The following is a 14,110-nucleotide window of genomic DNA, read 5'->3' as shown; positions in this document are numbered from 1 at the left end:
AAAAAATCTAAAAAAAAAAAAGTCATGGGGATGTACTGTATATAGTACTCTATAGTGTGTTTGACAGTTCCTAAGAGAGTAGATCTTAAAAGTTCTCATCAGGAGAAAGAAAAGTTTTTGTACCTGTATGAGGTTATGGATGTTAAGCAAATTAATGGTGGTAATCATTTTGCAATATATACATATATCAAATCATTATGTTGTAACCTGAAGAAGAAAAAAATCATGTTTTTTTCTACTCCACCTTTGAGAACAAAGGTTCCTTTCTTCAGATGCCAGCATTTCAATTTTAAGATTAAGTTTTTTCACTCATAAAGCAGGTCACATTGATCAAAGGCTTTCTCTGTACATGCATGACTGACCAAAAAAAAATCTTTGAAGAACGTTATGTACAATAATAACATGTCAATATGACACACAAATTCTTTGTCACAAAAATGTATAAAATTGCATCTTACCTCCTGAGCAATGGAAGAGTTCTCAGAGCTTCTGAGAATCTGTTTCCTGGTTATAATCCTCAGTTTGGCTGAAATAAAAATCTCTTTTCTTTCTTCTTAGTTGGTTTGTTATTTGCCTTATTGTCAACATCTTCTTAGCATAGTTGGCAGGATATCAGAGACACCCACCAGAGGATACCTGGAGTCTATCCCAAATCGGCACTTGGTGTCAGCATGGGACCTTTGGATTCCAGTGGCTTCTTCATACTCCTCTGGTGCTTTGGTGAGTTCTCCTGATACCTGTTTTAAAGGACATCCTGAATTTCATTTGAAATGTTTTTGCTTTAACTTGGAATCTTAAGGGTCACCAGTGAATTTCCCAAAATGGGGACCTAGGAGGAGCTGGGCAGGAAGCCTAGAGAAACATAAAATCTTTGTTAATTTTGGCTTAAATTGAGAACAAAGTATCATACGGTCAGAACAAACTATTTGCTATTGAAATAAGAGACTGTACCTGCTCAGCTCCAAAGAAAATGTGACATCTGCCCCTTCTGACCACAAGGCATTCTCAGGCAATTGAGAACCTAGCGCTGAAGTGTCTGAGGGTCAATTCTCATGACATTTAACAGTCCCACAGAGGATCCCGCTACAATCATTAAGTAAATTCTGCTTGCCACGTGACATAAAAATGCTGATCACCTAGTATCCCAGGCACCCATGGCAGTTTTAGATTGTCAGAGGGAGAAACGAAGACATTTAAGACAGTTGAACTGACCCAAAAGTAACTCATTGTGAGCTAGATTCAGAAGCAGCACATATCCAATCCATCACATTGTCCTAGAAATTTGTTCAGATCATATTTCATATCTGAATTAGACTACCAAATGAATAAAGGGAAACTGTGCCTTGAAAGCCAAACAGCTCCCAGAGGGGTAGCCACCTATGGAAACACCAGCTAATTTTAGATATAATACTTATGGAACAGACACTTGCAAGTATTTAACTAAATGGGAAAATCTGACCAAAGATAACTTTTCCCTGAGATGGCCAAAACTGGACATTTCTTTTTTATCTGAATTGATTTATTTGTATGATAAATTAAAAAGAGCCAGCGATAAAATCAAACAACCAGAATGGGAGGTATATTTTAATTGTTACCTGGAAACCTCAGTGAGGGAATAATAAAATGGCTTCACTGCAAGAAACAAACTGAAAATTTTTAGAAATGGTGGCTAAATTGGAAAAAGCCTCAGAACCAGTGTTTCTTTTCTACAACTTTATCCTCAACCTCCTTCTCAGGCTTCTTTATATCCTCTCCTCTATGAGTTCCCCAGCCCTGACCTTCCTGCCCTCCCTCCCACCAAGAGAAAAAAAAATTATTGAGTCCACTGTAGAAAATGAAAGGAATTCCAAGGTAATGGCAGCTCCCTTAAAGGGCACAAGCAGAGGGGAGAACTGCCATTACCTATACCCTTTGGACAAGGACAGGACTTAGGAATTTAACTGAGGACTTTCCAAATCCTTTACGTGATCCGTTAGATTTTGCTAAGGAATTTGATCTTACATTAAGAACTCTGGAGCCTGGATATTCAGACTGGTACCAGCTCATTGAGCAAAAGAATGGCTCCAAGACATAAACTGAAAGACACCTATGAAGGATTTTTATAAACATGAGGCTACAGATCACCAGAAATTTAAATAAAGCCCAAAACTTGTATCAGCCTATCCCCCAAATTTTCCCTCAGAAAATAGATTGGGCCAAGGTCGATCAACACAATCAGAGGCCAGGAGAAACTATTTGATTATTTTAAAAGGTTTGAAAAGACATACAAACAGCACTCTGGCATTGATCCAGAGAATTCCTTGAACCATCAGAATGATCCAATATTAAATTCCATTGTTCTAGAAGGATTAGATGAATAATTGTCCAGACTATTGAAAAGACATGAACTTTATGGGACTTCCCACTGGTGGTCCAGTGGTAAAGAATCCACCTTCCAATGCAGGGGACGTGGGTTCGATCCCTGGTTGGGGAACTAAGATCCCACATGCTGCAGGGCAACTAAACCCACGCGCCACAACTATTCAGCCTGTGCGCTACAACTAGAGAGAGAAAACCTCACGCCATGAATAGAGAGAAAGCTGAGCACCCCAACGAAGAGACCATGCACCGTAAGGAAAGATCCCACATGCCTCAACAAATATCCCGTGTACTGCAACTATGACCCGATGCAGCCAAAAAAAAAAAAAAAAAAGGAAAAGAAAAGAAACAAAAAAATAAAAGGCATGAACTTTATTGTACTACCGTGCGTACTAATGCCCTTATCACAATTGCTGGTAAATTTCTAAAACCTTACAGAAATGAGAAAATGAAAGAACTGCCAAAATTATGAATGTACAGATACAGCAGTTTGGGGGCCTTCCAAAACTAACCAGCCCAAGTTCCAGCCAGGCTGGACATGAGTGCACCTGTTTTATTGCAAGAGACCTGGACATTTAAAAAGAGTTTGCCACAAATTCAAGCGAGACTTTAAACAGGCAAAATTAAAAAGGAATCCGAACCCTTTGAGGATTGTGAGAGGGCATTCCCCTGTTCCTCTTCATGAATACCTTAGGGGAAATTGAAATAACAATTAGAGGAGAAACTTTTAAAACTCTTGTAGACACGGAGGATACATTATCTGTTTTTAACCCTTCCCTTATTCATTGCCCTCTCCCTCAGAATAATCAATCTATTCAAATTATAGGGGTTTAAAATTTTTCTATGCAGGTTTTAAAATCAGAGTTAATAACCTTTCAGCTAGGATCTGTCACAGAAAGACACGTGTTCCTTTTAGTGAAATGTCTTCCAATTCATTTCTTAGGAAGAGAATTTTTAGAGGCATATAATAAGGTGATATGATTTTAGATTTAGAAGATGTAGGTGCAGATCAGAAGAGAATTACTGATAAATCGATGGTTATGAAAATGAAAATTCAGACAAATCAAGAGGAGGTTAATGATTTACTGTTACAAATGCCTGAGGAATTATGGTCACCTTCTTTCATCGGGTACTGGGAAAATTAAAAGAGCTATTCTTATTAAAGTAACTATTGATAATTCCAAGCCTCTATCCAATATCTGACAATAGCCACTCAGACCAGAGGCATTAAGTGAAATAAGACCCATTTTTCAGAAATTCCTTAAGAAAGACTTATAATCCGTTACACCAGTCCTTGCAATACTCCCATTTTACCAGTAAGAAAGCCAAATGGAAAAGGCTGGAGATTGTTCAGAACCCGAGAGCTATAAATAACATTGCGATCCCTCGCCAATCTGAGATTACTAATCCTCACTCTCTGCTCTCAGCCGTTCCAGCAGACACTTGTTATTTTTCAGTAACAGACCTATGTAGTGCATCCTTTAGTACTCCAGGAGAACAAGAAAACAATACATGCAAAGCTTGTCAGTGTACCTGTACGGTTATGCCACAAGGCTATACTGAGAGCCCTGTTTATTTTTCTCAAACACTTAAAGCTGATTTAGCTGATGTACACTTTCTTAACGTCTCTGCTTTAATTGAATAGGCAGGTGATTTGTTTTTGTGTTCTAGAACTGAACAGGACTCTCAAAGAGACACTATTCACCTATTTCAACAATTAGCTTCTATGCGGTATAAGGTGTCCAAAGACAAATTGCATTTCTACTTATCAATTGTGAAATATTTAGGTCATTTAATATCTAAAGAAGGGTTATTGATTCATTCTGAAAGAATTAAGGGAATCCTAGCTTTCTCATTTCCCAAAAGAAACAACAAAGAAGATTTCTAGGTCTAACCAAGTATTGACATAATTGGGTACCAATTTATTCCCTCATTGCCCAAACTCTCTATGCATTACTTAGGTCTGACCAACTAGACCCAATTGAAAGGACAATGGAAAAAGAAAAGGTTATAAATGCTTTAAAATCTGTATTAGCCCAGGCTTCAGCATTAGGCCATCCTAATGATAAATTTTTCCATTTTTCCTCTTTGTGCATGAAGATAGAGGAAATGCCCTGGGTGTATTAACTCAGTGGTATTGTGCCAAGCTCCAACCCATAGGATGTTATAGTCCATATGTTTAGTTGCTGTATGAGGGGTATATCAATGACATATCTCTTATGCAAAGCTACTGCAGAACTCATAATAGAGTTTATGTTTCTCACTCAGTTGAATCTCTTTTCAATTCTCATGATACTCAAAAATATTCTGTGACTTGATTGGCCCCTTATGAAGTATTGTTACTCTCTTCACTCAATGGTACTTTGGTTTGATTTCATAGGCTTAACCCCGAAACTTTACTTCCCACAACTCAAGATGACAATAACCATGACTGCATTGTGCTAACTATCTTCTTACTCCTAGGACTGACTTACAGGAAGTTCCATTGCTAACGCTGATTTAAGTCGGTTTACAGACGGATCCTATTTAAAGGATGAGCAGGGACCTTATCAAGCTGGGTATGCAATAACTTCCATAGTAGAAATAATCAGAAGTTCTTATTTACTGGACACCAAATTGACCCAAAAAGCTTAATTGATTTCATTAATTAGGGTTTGTCAATTAGTCAAGGATCAACGCGCAAATATTTATACTGACAGCTGCTATGCCTTCGGAGTAGCTCAGAATTTGGGAATGCTATGGAAACAGAGAGGATTTCTCACCTTTTCTGGCCAGCCCATAAAGAATGGACAGCTAGTCTCAAAACTATTAAAGTCCGTTCAATTGCCCAAACAGCTGGCCATCATTAAAATACCTGGACATTCCCAATAAAAATATGATTCAACAGAAGCCAAAGGAAATTGATGGGCTGGCGCTGCAGCTAAACAAGCTGTCTTAAGCCTTACCTCTGCCCAGTTTAGAAGATGTCCTCTGCTCAGACATATCTGTTATGAAACCGTTAGGAAATTTCCTTTTCAGGCTCAAGGACTTGTTTCAGAAAATAAAAAGTAGACCTGGAAGAAAAAAGGGGGATTTGTCAATCCCATAACACAGATGAGGTCTGGACCAAATAAAAGGCCTATAATACCTATAAATACCCCAATACCCTTCCTCCAGCATGTACATTCCTTGACTCATTGGGCACCTGAAAGCAATATATTTGAAGAACTTCTCTCACTATAGCCCATAAGGTTTATGACCAATGTTCTATTTGTCCTAAATGTAATCCTGGTAAACTCCTTCATGGTTCTCAAGGTCACTTTCCCCTCCCCAAGGGACCTTTTGAAGTTTTGCAACTGGACTTTAGGTGCCTTCCTCTCAAAGCTACAAATACATCCTGGTATACATGTTTTCACACTAGGTGGAGGCATTTCCTTGCAGATGAACAGTGGCCTTAACAGTAGGCAAATTACTATTGGAAAGAATATTTCCAGTTTGGGGAACTCCTTCGGAGCTGTGTAGTGACCAGGGAACCCATTTTACTGGACAGATTATTTAATACAATTGTAAGATTTGGCCTAAAATGTACCATTTTCACTGTGCCTATCACCCTCAAACCTAAGGCTTAGTAGAAAGGAAGAGTATCACAACTAAAATACAATTGGCTGAATTTTGAGAGGTATTTAATATTCCATGGCCAAAACCTCTTCCTTTGGTACTCCTTAACCTGAGGTCCACCCCCTTTGATAAACATCAATTGTCTCCTTTTGAAATAATGACTGGGCAACCTATGCATCTGATGAACCAGCACTTCTTGAATGTGATATTTCACATTATTATCAGGGACTCATCAAAGCACTTAATGAATATGAAAAATTAGTAACCAGTTCCTTCCACAGTGAGCTCCTGGGAGGCCAAGACCTTGAGGACCATGGGTTACAACATGGAGATTTTGTCTATTGGAAAAATACACCAAATAAAGGACACTTTACAACCTCATTGGAAAGAATCATATCAGGTATTGTTAACAAAACCCTGTACTGAAAAAAGTCAGCACCTCTTTAAAGAAGTAAGGTCTTGGGCTTCCCTGGTGGTGCAGTGGTTGAGAGTCCGCCTGCCGATGCAGGGGACATGGGTTCGTGCCTCGGTCCGGGAGGATCCCACATGCCCCGGAGCGGCTGGGCCCGTGAGCCATGGCTGCTGAGCCTGCGTGTCCGGAGCCTGTGCTCCGCAACCGGAGAGGCCACAACAGTGAGAGGCCCGCGTACCGCAAAAAAAAAAAAGAAGTAAGGTCTTGGATTCACATTTCTCACCTCAAAAAGCCTCCTGCCCTGAATGGGCTGCAACTCCTATTTCTGACACCTGGATATGATTAACTAAGAAAAGTCCCACCATGCCAGGACGAGAAGATTACAGCAATTGTAGACAGCTAACCCAAGAGTCTGGACCGGGCTTGTAAGATCGATCTTACTGGTTTGAAGTGTACTATTTATCAAATGTCTGCTCTCTATCAAAATTGAAAGTTATTGCTTACTTACTAGCTATGTTTTATTCCCAATGTTTGGGATGGAAAGAAAACTCTTTAGTAAAACATCACAAAGGATAGCTACTAAGGACAGTTTAACTGATAGTTTGATATTTCATCAAATTCCTTGGTCAATACAAGGTCGATTTAAACACCTCATAATTCCTGTCACTGACTTTTCAAATGTTCCTAATGTTACCACTTATTTAGATCAGCCTCTGTCTGGCTTAACCTTTCAGGTTCAAATTCTCCAACATATTAATATGTCCATCTCTTGTCTGACACTTGTTCTTAGAGATCAGTCACAATTTACTCTGGGACCTCGCTCCATATCTGACTTCTTAAAGAGAAAAATACCAGTCACTCGTGTCAGCAACTGTCTCGCATCAAATATCATACTGATAGCTCTTAGAAAGCCTGCAAGTGAGATGACCAATGGTCTCATACTGTCTTAACAAAATTTTCAATTAACAAAACTATCAATGAAAGCATTCAGGGAGGAATCAGTTATGCTCCTCCAGACTTTGCCTTTATATGTGGTATGGGAAATGACCCACCTTCCCAAGGGTGGACACATATGTGTCTTAATAGATGGCAAGTAGAAGGTTTATGCTTATTGGGACATTATGTTACCCCATTGTCTAAATACAAAGAGACAGATGGACCTACTTTTTTCCCCCCATTACAGAGTCAAGAGATCCATGCTAGCAGGATACTAAGATACCTGATTGCAAAGTCTTTTGGTAATCTAGGTTCCAAGTGCATGAGTATATGTAAACAGGGATACGCTTAGAAATCAATTAGTCACCATTGGTCAAATGGCATAAGAAACCACAAAAAGCATTCCAGGACAACTGAAATGTGTAAATTCCTTAGCCCAAGTAGTGTTAGATAATAGAATTGCCTTAGACTTTCTACTGGCCAAACCCAAACACATTTGTGCTATTGCTCACACTACTTGTTGCACCTTCATCAATAACTCTGAAGAAGTTGAGAATGCTTAGAAAAAAATTTCCAAAAGGCAAAAAGGTTACAACATGTAAGAAAGCCTTACCCTTTGGATGACCTGTTCAGATGGTTCCCCTCCGGTCCAGGCAACGTTATCTGCTCTGCTTTACAGACAGTAGTTATTTTCATAATATGTATTATTACTCATTTCCTAGCTATCAACTTACTCATGATATATACCACTGCTTGCTTTAAGGCTGCTGCCAAAAGCACACATACAATGATTGTACAGCAAACTGAGATGATTGAACTAGCGTATAACTACAAAACTTCTTTCTCTCTCTAATATACACACAGATATACACATATATACATATGTATTTCTATGTTTGCTTACTGCATTTAGTTAATAGACTACTTCTAAAGTTCTGTGATGAGAAAAATAGCAATGCTTAAATGAATTGTAACTACTGATCACATCTATAGTTCTACGTAAGGTATTGGACATACAAAAAGTACATAAAAGTTAACATTAAAATAAGGTCTATTGGATAGACCTTATTAGAATTGACTGTCAGTCCTTGACAAGTATCCTACTAACAGAACCCCCTAAAAGGAAAGAAATAACTGGGCTACCAAGATCAAGCATTGAGAGACATAATGGATCCAGAGCAGGTATGCAACCACCTTGCCATTCTAAGGGTTGTCTTTTTGTTTTGTTTATGGTGTCCATTGCTGTGCAAAAGCTTTTACATTTAATTAGATCCCATTTGTTTAGTTTGTTTTTATTTTCATTACTGTAGGAGGTGGATCAAAAAGATCTTGCTGCAATTTATGTTAAAGAGAGTTCTGTCTATGTTTTCTTGTAAGAGTTTATAGTGTCCAGCCTTACATTTAGGTCTTTAATACATTTTGAGTTTATTTTTTTGTATGGTGTTAGGGAGTGTTCTAATTTCATTCATTTACATGTAGCTGTCCTGTTTTCCCAGCACCACTTATTGAAGAGACTCTTTTCTTTACTGTATATTTTGGCCTCCTTTGTTATAGATTAATTGACCATAGGTGTGTGGGTTTATCTCTGGGCTTTCTATTCTTTTCCATTCATCTGTTTTTCTGTTTTTGTGCTGGTACAATACTGTTTGATTACTGAGGGTTGGAGTATAGTCTGAAGTCAGGGAGCCTGATTCCTCCATCTCCATTTATCTTTCTCAAGATTGCTTTGGCTATTTGGGGTCTTTTGTGTTTCCATACAAATGGTGAAATTTTTGTTCTAATTCTGTGAAAAATGCCCTTGATAATTTGATAAGGATTGCAGTGAATGTGTAGATTGCTTTGGGTAGTATAGTCATTTTCACAATACTGATTCTTCCAATCCAAGAACATGGTATATCTCTCCATCTGTTTGTGTTGTCTTTATAATTAATAATAATTATAATTATTATAAAAAATTAAAAAATCTTATAATTTTCTGCATAAATGTCTTTTGTTTCCTTAGGTAGGTTTATTCCTAGGTTTTTTATTCTTTTTGATGCGACGGTAAATGAGATTGTTTCTTTAATCTCTTTTTCTCGTCTTTCATTGTTAGTTTATAGGAATGCAAGAAATTTCTTTGTATTAATTTTGTATCCTTCAACATTACCAAATTCATTGCTGATCTCAGTTTTCTGGTAGCATCTTTAGGATTTTCTATGTATAGTATCATGTCATCTGCAAACAGTGACAGTTTTACTTCCTCTTTTCCAATCTGGATTCCATTTATTACCTTTTCTTCTCTAATTGCCATGGCTAGGACTTCCAAAACTATGTTGAATAATAGTGGTGAGAGTGGACATCCTTGTTTCATTCCTGATCTTAGAGAAAATACTTTCAGTTCTTCACTGTTGAAAATGATGTTTGCTGTCATATATGGCCTTTATTAAGTTAAGGTAGGTACCCTCTATGCCCACTTTCTGGAGACATATTTTTTTTATCATAACTGGGTGTTAAATTTTGTCAAGCTTTTTCTGCATCTATTGAGATGATCATATGGTTTTTATTTTCAATTTGTTAATATGGTGTATCACATTGATTGATTTGCATATATTGAAGAATCCTTGCATCCCTGGGATAAATCCCACTTGATCATGGTGTATGATCCTTTTAATGTGCTGTTGGATTCTGTTTGCTAGTATTTTGTTGAGGATTTTGTGTCTATGTTCATCAGTAATATTGGTCTGTAAATTTCCTTTTTTGTGATGTCTTTTTATGGTTTTGGTATCAGGATAATTGTGGCCTTGTAGAATGATCTTGAGAGTGTTCCTTCTTCTGCAATTTTTTGGAAGAGTTTGAGAAGGATGGGTGTTAGCTCTTCTCTAAATGTTTGATAGAATTCACCTGTGAAGCCATCTGGTCCTGGACTTCTGTTTGTTGGAAGATTTTTAACTGCAGGTTCAATTTCATTACTTGTGATTGGTCTGTTCATTTTTTCTATTTCTTCCTGGTTCAGTCTTGGGATGTTGTACCTATCTAGGAATTTGTCCATTTCTTCCAGGATGTCCATTTTATTGGCATATAGTTGCTTGTAGTAGTCTCTTATGACCTTTTGTATTTCAGTGGTCAGTTGTAACTTCTCATTTTTTATTTCTAATTTTATTGATTTGAGTCCTCTCCCTTTTTTTCTTGATGAATCTGACTAAAGGTTTATCAATTTTGTTTATCTTCTCAAAGAACCAGCTTTTAGATTCTTTGATCTTTGCTATTGTTTTCTTCATTTCTATTTTATTTATATCTGCTCTGATCTTTATGATTTCTTTCTTTCTACTAACTTTTTTGTTGTTGTTCTTCTTCTTTCTGTAGTTGCTTTAGGTGTAGGTTGTTTGAGATTTTTCTTGTTTCTCGAGGTGGGATTGTATTGCTATAAACTTCCCTCTTAGAACTGCTTTTGCTACATCCCATAGGTTGTGGGTCATCATGTTTTCATTGTCATTTGTTTTTAGGTATTTTTAATTTCCTCTTTGATTTCTTCAGTGATTTCTTGGTTATTTAGTAGCATATTGTTTAGCCTCCATGTGTTTGTGATTTTTTACAGTTTTTTTTTTGTAACTGATTTCTAATCTCATAACTTGTGGTCAGAAAAGATGCTTGATATGATTTCAATTTCTGTAAATTTACTGAAGCTTGCTTTGTGGCCCAAGATGCGATCTATTCTGGGGAATGTTCTGTGTGCACTTGAGAAGAAAGTGTATTATTCTGTTTTCAGATGGAATGTCTTATAAATATCTATTAAGTCCATGTGGTCTAATGAGTCATTAAAAGCTTATATTTCCTTATTAATTTTCTGTCTGGATGATCTGTCCATTGGTGTAAATGGGGTGTTAAAGTCCCCCACTATTATTGTGTTACTGTTGATTTCCCCTTTTGTGGCTGTTAGCATTTGCCTTATGTATTGTGGTGCTCCTTATGTATTGTGGTGCTCCTTTATTGGGTGCAGCAATATTTACAATTGTTATATATTCTTCTTGGATTGATCCCTTGATCATCATGTAGTGTCCTTGTGTTTTGTAACAGTCTTTACTTTAAAGTCTATTTTTTTTGATATGAGTATTTCTACTCCAGTTTTTTGGTTTTGATATTTTTTTATTTCCATTTGCATGGAATATTTATTTCTATCCCCTCACTTTCAGTTTGTATGTGTCCTTAGGTCTGAAGTGGGTATCTTATACACAACATATATACGGGTCTTGTTTTTGTATCCATTTAGTCAGTCTATGTCTTTTGATTGGAACATTTAATCCATTTACATTTAAGGTAACTATTAATATGTATGCTCCTAAAGATATTTTCTTAATTGTTTTGGGCTTGTTCTTATAGGTCTTTTTTCTTCCCTTCCTCTTTTGTTCTATTCTCCTGTGTTTCTTAACTAGGGTACTTCCTTTAACATTTGATGTAAAGCTGGTTTCGTGGTGCTGAATTCTCTTAGCTTTTGCTTGTCTGAAAAGCTTTTGATTTCTTGATCGAATCTGAATGAGATCCTTGCTGGATAGAGTACTCTTGGTTGTAGGTTTTCCCCTTTCATCACTTTAAATATATCATGCCACTCCCTTGTGACCTGCAGAGTTTTTGCTGAAAAATCAGCTGATAACTTTATGGGGATTCTCTTGTATTTTAGTTATTGCTTTTCCCTTTTTGCTTTTAATATTTTTTCTTTGTATTTAATTTTTGTTAGTTTGATTTATATCTATCTCAGTGTCTTCCTCCCTGGATTTATCCTGTATGGGACTCTCTGCACTTCCTGGACTTCCTTCCCCATGTTAGAGAAGTTTTCAAGTATAATCTCTTCAAATATTTTCTCAGACCCTTTCTCTTTCTCTTTTTCTTCTTCTTCTGGGGCCCCTATACTTTGACTGTTGGTGCATTTAATGTTGTCCCAGAGATCTCTGAGACTGTCCTCATTCTTTTTTTTCGTTCTTTTTTCTTTATTCTGTTCTGTGGCAGAGATTTCCACCATTCTGTCTTCCAGGTCACCTATCCCTTCTTCTGCCTCAGTTATTCTGCTATTGATTCCTTCTAGTGTATTTTTCATTTCAGTTATTGTCTTGTTCATCTCTGTTTGTTCTTTAGCTCTTCTAGGTCTTTGTTAAACTTTTCTTGCTTCTTCTTAATCCGTGCCTCCATTCTATTTCTGAGATCTTGGATCATCTTTACTATCATTACTCTGAATTATTTTTCAGATACATTGCTTATCTCCTCTTAATTTAGTTGTTCTTGTAGGTTTTTATCTTGCTCCTTCCTCTGCAATATATTTCTTTGTTGTCTCATTTTGTCAGGCTTACTGTGTTTGTGGTCTCCTTTCCACCGACTGCAGCATCATATTTCTTCCTGCTTCTGGTGTCTGCTCCCTAGTGGTTGGGCTTGATCCAGAGGCTTGTACTGTTATCCCCTTGATAGGGAGTTTGATTTGTGTTGTGGTGATCAGAGTCTGCCCTAGATATTGAGCAGAGCCTCCCCTTTGCTCTGTGGTTGTCACTGCCCTGTCAGGGTCAGGGTCTGCTCCTTATTTGTTGGGGTAGGGGTCCCCAGATCTGTTTCTTAGCTGTAATTCTGATCAGTGGTGTGAGGTAGGCAGGATTGGAGCACTCCCACTGGGAGAGAAGCCAATGAGTATTCTTTCTCTGGAGTTGTTCACCTGTGAATGTGCTCTGTTGTGTCCCCTTTCACCCATTGTTCAGGCTCACAAAGTATACTCTTATTGGCACTGCTCTCAGTCCCACCTTAGCTGTGGGTATGCTGGCAATTGGCCCTGGTGAGCCTCAGGCATTGTTTTCTCCTTACCACCAGCACAGATTCACTGAAATCAGTTCCCAGGACTGCAGTAGTCATGCACCTGGACCCACTGTGGGAGCTATGGAGGCAGCTTGGACTCTGGTGTGTCCCAACCCCCATGTATATGTACACACAGAGCCCATAGCTGCTAAAGCCAGCCCCGTCCCAGCTGCAAGAGCACTTGTTGTTCTTTCAGATGTTTTGCAGGTGCTAGATTTAAGAAGCCATCAGCAGAGGTGTAATTCTGCAATTTGTGCAGCCATGAGAAGAGATTTCAACTCTTCTTCCTTAGTCACGCAGCCCCTGGGGCTCAGCTGCAGTTTCAGCCTCTCCTCTGGGCAGATTTCCTAGTGGGAGGAGCTATTTGCACCCTCCTTGACAGCAGGGCAGATCTTGGCACCCGCTTATGGATTTCCTACTAGGGAGTTATCCATGCCCTCCTGGGACTGCAGGGCAGGTCCCAGCATCCACTGGCAGATTTCTTAGTAGTGAGAGCTATCTGCATGCTCCTAGGACAGCAGGGTGGGTTCTGGCCCCCAGTGACAGACTTACTAGTCGTGGAAGATATCCACCTCCTCCCAGGACTGCAGGGTGGGTTCTGGCACCCACTGGCAGATTTCCTAATAGCAAGATATTTCTGTGCCCTCCCAGGACAACAGGGCAGGTCCCAGTACCCACTGGTGGATTTCCTAGTAGCGAAAATTTCCACATGCTCCCAGGACAGTGGGGCAGGTCCCAGCACCCACTGGCAGATTTCTTAGTGGGGAGAGCTATCTGCACACTCCTGGGACAGCAGGGTGGGTTCTGGCACCCACTGATGGATTTCCTAGTTGCAGAAGCCCTCAGCCCCTTCCCGGGACAGCATAGGCAGGTCCTGGGGCCCACTAGTGGAATTCCTAGTTGCTGGATCTGTCCACATCCTTCTGGGTCACCAGGGGCAGGTCCTGTGGTCTGCTGGCACAATTCCTAGTGGGGAAAGCTGTCTGTGCCCTTCTGGGA

The sequence above is a fragment of the Lagenorhynchus albirostris genome, chromosome 2 (assembly GCF_949774975.1).
Source record: "Lagenorhynchus albirostris chromosome 2, mLagAlb1.1, whole genome shotgun sequence".
NCBI classification, from domain to species: Eukaryota; Metazoa; Chordata; class Mammalia; order Artiodactyla; family Delphinidae; genus Lagenorhynchus; species Lagenorhynchus albirostris.
The sequence above is the reverse complement of the archived record's forward strand: the minus strand, read 5'-3'. Positions refer to the sequence as shown.